We start from the raw sequence: 9,707 nt of genomic DNA on the forward strand, positions 1-9,707 counted from the left end.
AGTTTTGTAATCTACTCCAGATCTGCAACTTGCCAACTGCGTGGGCTTGGACAGGAGACTCAGCTTCCTTGAAGCTTGGTTTCCTCGTCTGTAAAATGGGAATAAATGTAGTACAACCCTCACCAGGTGAGTCTAAGGGTTAAATGAGATCAGGCATGTAGTAAGTGTTCAACAAACTTTGATGACCTTGCTCCTCCTCCTCCCCTTCCTCTTCTCCCTCTTCCAAATCTCCTTCTACTGCTTCTTCATAGTCATCTTTGTCATCATCACCATCATCATCATCACCATCGTCATCCTACCACCAAAGAAAAAAAGTCACAACCCCCCAGTTCCTGAGACACGGACGATGGAGCCAATTTTCTAGGAGCATCAAATTCTTAATGAATCCTCTGGGTCTGAGGTACATCATTTGTCCTTGCACCCTAGACTTCACTTACTGCAGGAAGCAGGCTCTTCCTTGAGAAAAGCAGCAGGAGCAAAGCGCTCCTTGGCTTGGTCTCCCCAAATGGCAGTTTTCCTATTGGGTCCCGTGCTGTGACTTTTCTTCCCTGGAGCTCTGCATTTGTGCGCATTCCTTACGTGCCCTGAATGATCTCAGCGCCAATTGCCCACATGTCTGAAACCAGGAGGCCAGCTCCGGGAAGGCGGGACATGTCTGGGAGGTGGTTTCGGGCATTCAAAGTGCTGTCCACAGACTACAAGCATGGGCATCGCCTGGGAGCTTGTTAGGAATGCAAAATCTCAGGCCCAGCCAGGAACCATAACCTGCATTTTAATAGGATGCTCAGGTGATCCGATGCACATTACAGTTGGAGAAGCACTGGTCTTAAGGAACACAAGAGCCATAGCCCACTGGGCTCTGGGGGAAATGGCTATCCCTTGATATGTTGAACGCCTGTTTCTTTTGGTATGTCCTGGGGATTACGTGCACATGTCTAAACTCACATGGGATGGTGTTAGAATCCTGACTCCAGCTGATATTCTGTGTGGCTTCGGGCAATTGGCTTCACCTTTCTGAGCCTCTGTTTCTTTTTCTGTGGTCTGAAATCATAATAATAATAGTTATTAATGTTTGACACAAAACATTAATGCATCCAGCACAGTTCTTAGCATGCAGTAAAACTCACAGAAAATGATATGACCACCATTGTTATTTGGGGTGAACACTGCAAGGTCCTCCACCAATATCCACTTTCTTTTTCTTCTTCACTAACAGAATCTCGATTTTATTCAAGCAGTAAATTGCATTTCACAATAGGCACCTTAGTAGATGTGCCTGTTTAACAACGTTCGCCTTCCCAGACCTCCTGGAAACCAGAAATGACCATGTGACCATGGTCACAATCCTTTGGCAGGTTTCTCTCCTCAATAGAAAGAAAAAAAAAAGATTTTAGAATTTCCTTTCTTTCCTTTCCTCCCTTCTTTCTTCTTGGACTCTGGATGTGATGTCTGGAGACAAAGCAGCCATTTTGTTCTGGTGGGGATGAAAAGCACAGTGGAAGGATGGGTAAAGGGAGAGAAAGAAGGTGGCTGGGTTTCAGTAGCACTGCGGAGCCACTGTTTGGATTGCCTGTGTCTGGGCTTCATGGTATGAAGCAGGTGGGAGGATTAAAGATCAATTTCTGTGACATACAGCCCAACATAGTCCTAACTAGTGACGCCGTCATCATAACGCTGTCATCATTATGATAGCTGTTGTTACTGACCATCTCTGGCACGTACTAAGGACTCATCCTGGGTCCTTGGTAAGCATTTGCTAATTTCCATTGAACAGTTTGAAGGAAACTTAACCTGGGAAACAGAATTGACTATCAAGCTCCTTTAAAAAATGAGAATAAAAAGAAAACATAATCCAACTATCCACCAATAAAACCTACTAAATGCATTTTGACATGCAGCTTTTCATGTTTCTTTTTACAAACACATTTAAATATACACCTACTTGTAATGATAACGTGCACTGTGTATGGTTTTATAACCTGCTAATTTTCATGTATCTGTATATTACCATCTTTTTCATGCCATTAAATTTGGCTTCTACAATAAAAATAACAAATCAGGTAATGAGATGAGCCTGATCCTTCACTTGCTTCAGTTTTGCCTTCCAAGAACTGTGTCTTTGCAACACTTATTTGAGCAGACATCACCCCCACAAATGCCTGAATGAACATTTCCTGTTGAAAAACTGCATCGGGAAAGACGTCAGAGCTGCTGGCTCACATTTTCTGGAGAGCTTCTTACGATGCCCAGAGGAAACATGGGATAGTCAATGGGATAGCTACTCATTATGTTCCTCCAAATACGGCTATGAAAAATTCACACCCATTTTCACAGTGAATGCACTTTTTTTACAATGATGAAAATGATGTAAGACTTTAATTCTGAAGTTCTACTCCAGGACTTCAAATGCTTCTTGTCCTGCTTTGGTCCAAGGTCCTGCATGTGTGGGAAGCCCTCTCTTTGGAAGGCAAGTGAATCAGAAATTACTTCTGAAACTGACTCCAATACTGATAATGTGCTGATAACAGAACAAATAGCATCCTTAGTATTTCTCACTTAATAAAATAAGACAAGAAATGATTTGGAAAAGCACCTGCGCCAAGTCACAGGGGCCAGGCTGCCTGAGGGGCTCCCACCCCACCCTACCCCCACTGCACCCGCCAGGGCAGCCTGTCCTTGTTCCCCAGCTAATTGTTCCTATGTCAGAAGGTGGATTCAGTGCTGCTGGATTTTTTAAGAGTGATTAGAAATATACATTTTTATTTGAAATCTTCCCATTTTTAAATGTCAGCCACTTCTTAAAACCACAAAACCACTATTAAGAGCCACAAAATAAAACCAGTCCACAGGCAGAGGCGGGCCAGTGCTTGGAGCTGGCATGCCCTCCTTGCCAGCCTGTCTTGTTAGGGAGAGGACAGGGTTTCAGAAGAGACGTTGCCAGAGGGCCATCGCATTGTGGTAATAGCCTTTTTGCTTAACATCGGTTTGCCCACACCCAGTGCTTCAGGCACAAACGAGACAAATTAAGGGCATTCAGCTGGGAGCCAGCACATATTTTTTTCGTTAAGGAGCTGAGCGAGTCATTAACCGCCTAGGGCTGGTGGAAGGCGGGGGAGGCCCCAGCAAACCCAGGAGGTGCCCAGGACCCATGACCTCATTCTGTCCCAGCCCAAGACTTCACTGCTTCATGAGGAGTTGTGGCAGCGTGGCCTTCTCCAGCCCCACATGGCGACAGCAAGGCCAGGGAGGCGGGGAGCTCACTGTTTCTGTTCCCCACAATCCAAGCCTCCAGATCCAGGTCTGGGATGACAGAGAAAATCCCAAAGAGTAGTAGGCTTGCCACACTTCACTGGCATGGAGCACTGTGACTAATGCCCACACTTAGCCTGGTGTTCACTAAGCCCTGGCTGATACCACTGGGCGCTCACACTGTAGGGTGCTAAGGCCTTCCTGAGTCATCTTGCCTTCCCTTTAATTGCGCAGCCTTCAACCTATATAGGATGATCAGCTCTTCTCGGTTCGCAGGGGACTTTCCTGGTTTTGCTACTGAAAAGTCCCACATCCCCAGGAGCCCTTCATTCTGGGCAAACCAGGACACTTGGTCACTCTGAGTCTATGCAAAGCCCAGGGAGTTGATTTTGAATCCAAAATTGAGAAGTCCCATCCGACTGCAGAGGGCATAATTTTAAAAAATCAGAATGTGGGCATTCCAGCTAGGTGGGCTGGAGTACAGAATACTCGACTGGACTTTGCTTCCAAGGGTAGAAGGGCAGTACTGACCACAGCAGGATAGTCCTAGAAGCAGCTGGCCACCCTCCACAGCCTTGCTACTCAAAGTGTGGTCCCCAGGCCAGCAGTATCAGCACCATCTGGGAACCTTTTAGAAATGCAGACTGTCAGGCCCCAGCCTGGACCAACTAGATCAGAATCTGCATTTTGAGAAGATGCTTGGGTGCCGCATAGCACACAGGTTGGAGAGGTACTGTCTGTGGGTGCTGCGTTCTTACAGCTTAACTTGGTGAAAGGAGAGAATGGGGCTCCAGAGAGGTGTCGGGAACCTGAGCAGGTGCGAGAAGTCTCATTTCACCTCCCTGGGTTCCTGCAGGCTAAAGCTGTTCAGCTCCCAGAAAGGCAAGGAGGTCTGTCTACCAGGATGGAAGGACACAAATGAGTGACAACAGTTCCAGGCTACATGTCCCCTGACTATAGACCTTAGAGGACAAGGGACTTTGTGCATTTTTTTTATTACCCCCTCTGCCTAGATTTTCCAGGACCTTCCAGATAAAATGTACTAAATTCTATATTAGATTGGAATGCTTTGGGCTGCAGGTATCAGAAACCCAACTAACAGTGGCTTAAACAAATAGAAGTTTATTGTTCTCACACAACGAGCAGGGAGGGGTGGGTGCTGTGTGGCTGGGGCATGGCTTGGCCATGCCGGCAGGGACAGAGGCTCTCCCTGCCTTCCCCTCTAGAATTCTAAGCACTTCCACTTTCTGTCCTCGGGTTGGTGGCCTTATGGCCTCAGGATGACCTGCTGCAGCTTGAAGCATCATGTTGATGCTTTCAAGACACGAAAGGAAAAGGGGAAAGCCAATGAATATGACCTTTTTTCAGGAGAGCAAAATATTTCTTATAAATTGACCACCTACTTCAGCTCAAGCCTTGTTTGTGGTGCCACAATGCCATCCGGACCGAAGAGAGTCTGGGAAATAAGTCACTGACAAGAGGGACAAGCAGCTGTGAGGAGCTCAGATCAATCCTGATCCATTGCCTAGAGCCAAAGAGAGCCAAGAGGGAGCCGGCCACGGCCCGGAGACGCCTCCTGTAGGTCTTCTGGTCTTTGCATAATGGCCCTGATCATGTTGGCTGTTCATTTACATTTCTGACCCCTTCTAGGTGATGGAACACTTAAAGGCAGTGAACATGTCTTAGTTGTCTCAATATGTCCCTGGTGCTAACATACCAGGCACAGAGTATGTTCAGTGCATATTTACAGAATGAATGAATGAGGATGCCCTCAGTGCCCATTAGCCAGAGCCACTCATCCCCAAATGTCTCGAGATGGTGGCATCGGCTTTATCTCATAATTGGCTTTATCTCCATAATAACTTATCTTTTCAAACTGGAACTAGGCTTCAGATAACTGGGGCAAAGTCATAGAGAATCATCTAGCTTGAGTCTGAAGTTTCAGTTCCATGGAGCCTGGCTTAGGAGTGCGATCAGAGATGGTCAGCAGCTGCCAGACTCACCCACTCCCACGAGGCCGACTACATAAAAAGAAGGAACAAAATAAAAGCCCGCCTCTGGAGTCAGATGAAGCCATTTGTTCTTAAGGGGAGTCACAGGCAAGGCTGTGCTCTGTGCCTTGGAGTGTCGCAGCTAATCATGGTCCATGAAACATGATGGGATGGAGCAAGTCAGACGATTCCGCCTGATATGTGCCATATGACAGCCGTTAAGTCGCTCGGTCTACTGGAAATAACATTTCATGGTGATCCAGGTAGGGGAATGCAGCCAAGAGCAGAGAGACTCCTCCCGTCTCGCTGGAGAACAGGAGGGGGTTGTTAGGGTGACGTCTGTCATTTCATGAGCCAAGTCAAGGCATATAAAAGCCAGGGAGGGCACAGGGTCTCCCCAGGAACTAATTTGGATGGGAAAAATAAAGATTTTATGTGCTGGCTCAGGCACTGGACTGAAAATCTCAAGAATCTAATCAGCGCCAGGTGGAGGGTGAAGCAGCTCAGTGGCTGGTGAGGACCCTGCGTGGGGCAGACAGGACGTGGGGGCCACCTGTCTCTGTGCCGGAGATGCATCAGGCTGAGTCATAACAGGCTTGGGCTTCAGCGACCCACATCTTTGGGCAAGTCGCTTCCCCTCTCAGCTCCCTCTGTTTCCACATGTGAAAAATGCTTGTGAGGATGAAAGGCAAGAAGGTGGAGGCCAAGAGCTCAGCATGGTGCCCGGCACAGAGCGGTTGCCAATAAACAAATCATAATCATAGTCATTAATGGGGCCAAGTCCCAGCTAGGGTGCCCTGAGGCCTCCCCCTCCCCCTGTGGCCAGGTGGTATGGTTGCCAGATTGAGCAAACAAAAATACAGGACACTCAGTTAAAATCGAATTTCAGATAGACAATGAATCATCTTTTTTTAGTATCCATATGCCCCTAAATATTTCATGGGACATACTGATACTAAAAAGTTATTTATTTTTTATTTGAAATTCAAATTTAACCAGGCATCCTGTGTTTTTTCTGGCAACCCTACAGGGTGAGCTTAGGTGCAGCCATAGATGAAAGAAGGGATTTCAATGTCAGTGATGGCTGAGTGGAGTGGTCAAATTAACTAAAGGAACCTATGTTCTGTGCACTCAAATTAAAATTTCTGATCTATGAACTCCAACTCCCAAAGCTTAAAAGGGGGGGATAAAGCCTCCTTTAGTCGATAAGCAAACTAATGAAATGACAGAAGACTGGACGAGAGTGTCCCGTTCCCCAGCTTCAGCAGCAGTTTCCTGAAGGCCCCCACGCCCTCTCATCCCATTTTGCAAAAGAGGAGATCGAGGCTCCAGCAGGTGAAGAGAGTTGCTGGGCTAGCATGTGGCTGCAGTCCAGGTCTGTCTGACACATGGGCCAATAACCGTCACCAGGAGACCCCACTGCCTCTCACTGCTTAAAAAGTCCCCCCTGGCAGGCCACAGACCACCCCCAACTTTTGTGGAGGGGAGAAAATACTACTGAACATCAGGTGAGAGCAAGTTTCCCGACCTCTTTGTGCCTCACCTTTTCCCTCTGCAGAATAGGAATAATTATTCTACCATCTCGATAGCGTTTTTGGATGACTTGGTAATTTAACGTACATTAAGGACCCAGATGCTAATTGTGAGTAGACAAATGCCATTTATTAGACTTATTGTAATGAAGACAGTAAGGTTTCATTGTCAAAATATCAGCCGTGAAACACATCAGAACGAGTTCAGCCCTGGATTCACCTCTTTACCAATCTTGGGATGTTTCTAAACCTCTCGGAGCCTCCATTTGCTCATCCGTAAAACGGGAACCCCATGGAGCCTCCCTCTCGCAATTGTCCGGCGTGGAATGGAGTAGCACAGGTGAGCGCTCAAGTGCAGGCTATTTGTATTTCAACAGGCAGAGAGGATTGGGGTGAGAGCCAGTGGCCTCTCTTGGGGCCCCTGAAGCCTGGCCACACAGAGTGGGCCTCTCCTCTGCAACCCCCTCCACCCGACCAACAATGGAGCTGTCACAAGCCCACATCTGCTGCTGGGTAGAAACTTTTCTCCCAGGATTCCTGGAGGGGCCCTTCCAAGGGCCACAGCCCTTCTTGTTTATATGCCGAGAACAATGCAGACCTAGAAGCCAAGTTTGCAACTGGGTCTGGAGGAAAATGGTTGTCTCTCCAATAAATCCACGTGCATCATTGTTAACGACCCTGGACCACAGTGCCCACCCACAGGGCCTGCCCATTAGAGGTCAGACAATGGCTAATGAGATTGCCATCCCTGATTAAGCCAGGAGGCAATGCTTCTTTAATTCTACACACAGCCAGGAGGCAGGGCCTCAGCCTCTCTCTTACTGGGACTTCCCTTTTCCTCTTACCAGTTCTGCCATCCATGGCTTTCTGGATTCACCAAAACTTCGGGTTCCTCAAGGGACACAGATGTGTCAAGTGCATTTTCTGGCTTGAGGGATTGTGTGTTTCATAGACATCTTTCCAGTTTCATAGCCATTTTGCCCAGGAGTGTCATCAGCTGAGATTCAAGATTCATTGATGCTTGGCTGAGAAATCCCTGGGAGATAAGAAAGTCAGGTTCACACTGGATGCATGGAACTGGAAGCACACTACAGAGGGGAATGTGAGTGCTATTTGCAGTCCCTCTTCTGGGCCAAAATTTGGCTTAGGGCTTCCCCTACCCTCCCTTGGCCTCTATAGCCTGTGAGATAGATATTAGCACCTCCTTTTGCCAAAGAAGAAATCATGGCTCTGAGAAATGACATGGTGCCCACAAGGTCACACAGCAAGCAAGTGGAGTGGAGGGCATGAGTCCATCTGTCTATATGCCAAGCTTGTGTTTTTTCCCACTACACATGATTTGTTCACATTCGGCTCATACCAGTGCTTGAAGCCCACTGCAGAGCCAAGCCCTAGGACTCACATGTGGCTTCCTTAATGCCCATGTGGCAGTTCCAGTGCCATCAAATCCCTCTAACCCGAAGCAGTTAAAACTGATGATTTAATGACCCACTGGTACATCCACTTACTAATCTTTATGAGCACACCAAGGTGTTTTTATTTTTGCTGTTTGGAGTTGCATAGTAATCTTTTACATAAACCACACCCATTTTTACAGTCACCAGCATTTATAGTTTCCAACCCTTTAAAGTGAAGTAAAAATTAAAGGGCACTTACAAAGATATCTGAATGCAGAATCCTTCATTGTTTGTGTATTTTTTCATCTTTACGGTAGTTTCTTCCTCACTGAATTGTTCAGCATATTTTTTAGGAACTCATATTTTTCAAGTCATTCCATAGCATTTGACTTATTTTTCACAGAAGCAACTATTCTCTTGCTTTCACACTCTTAGTTTTTTAGTTTATATAGTAATTCAGTTGAATTTTGAAATTAAAGTTACAAATATAACTGGCATTAGAAGGCATGGGAACAAATCCACAGACTCTTGTTAATCAAATGACTCATTGAATGAAGGCAGATGTGGGAGAGCTCACTGAGGTGTCGCTGACCAGCCTCCAACTTTCAGAGCGCTGTGGGCGGCCACAGAATGTTTACAGTGGCAGGGGAGAGCACTGGTTAGTGGCTCAGTAATGCGAAGACAGGTGAAGAAAGCTTCTATTCTACTATCTCAATGGTGGTAACAGTAGCAGTGGTGACTGCAGTGATTTCTCAGTATTTAGTGTGAGTGCCATGTATTACTGTCCATCCTCACTACAATGCCTAGAAATTACTGTATTTGCAGTCTAAAGATTAGCTAGTATATAAGTCACTCAATTTTACCAGGAAGCTTTTCTGAAAGATATTATCTACTACCCCAGACTAGGCCAAGTCTTCTTGGAGAACTGCCAAGTAGCCAGGAAGACTGGTTTGGAGATGCCTCTTCTTTCTGCTGTTCTTGAAGCTTGCACAGTTTCTTACCCAAGGGGAGCAGGGGAGGAAAGGGACAAGTTGCTGAGAGTTATTCCATCCATTGGTTTATGGTGGACTTGATGGTGTCACACAAGGAGGCACCTGAGAAACAGAAAATGAATCTTCTGTACTGGCAAATACAAGATTTTCCCCTCTGTTTTAAGATGAGGAAGCAGACTCAGAAGTGAAGTGACTTGGCCAAGGTCACATAGCCTGTAACTGGAAAAGCTGAGATTTCAACTTAGGTCTATTTAACTCCAAATCCCATGTGCTTTCCATTGAACAACTGTTGCCATTGAGCTGGGTTGGGCTGAGTTGAGTTAGTTTGAGTTGAGGTGAGTTGGGTTGGGTTGGCTAGAATTGGGTTGGCTTGATTTGGGTGGGTTGATTGGAGTGGGTTGGGTTGAGCTGAATTGACTTGGTTTAAGTTGAGGTGAGTTGGGTTGGGTTGGCTAGAGTTGAGTTGGTTTGAGTTGGGTAGGGCTGGGTTGGATTAGGCTGGGTTGGGTTAAATTGGTTTGAGGTGGGGAGGGTTGGGCTGGGTGG

General features: G+C 46.6%; 1 long non-coding RNA gene across 2 annotated transcripts; it reads right to left on the reverse strand.

The window, feature by feature from the left end:
• Window positions 1-895: 895 nt before the first annotated feature.
• On the reverse strand, window positions 896-9,032 carry LOC129529017 (uncharacterized). Of its 2 annotated transcripts, none has more exons than XR_008674391.2 (3): window positions 8,429-9,032; window positions 7,618-7,808; window positions 896-1,041 (listed from the first exon to the last, which is right to left on the reverse strand). It is a non-coding gene; the product is annotated as an uncharacterized lncRNA (long non-coding RNA). The 2 variants fall into 2 exon arrangements; XR_008674392.2 differs by lacking the exon at window positions 896-1,041 and adding an exon at window positions 7,031-7,131.
• Between the last annotated feature and the right edge of the window lie 675 nt (window positions 9,033-9,707).

The sequence above is a fragment of the Gorilla gorilla genome, chromosome 21 (genome assembly GCF_029281585.2).
Source record: "Gorilla gorilla gorilla isolate KB3781 chromosome 21, NHGRI_mGorGor1-v2.1_pri, whole genome shotgun sequence".
In the NCBI taxonomy this organism is placed as follows: domain Eukaryota; kingdom Metazoa; phylum Chordata; class Mammalia; order Primates; family Hominidae; genus Gorilla; species Gorilla gorilla.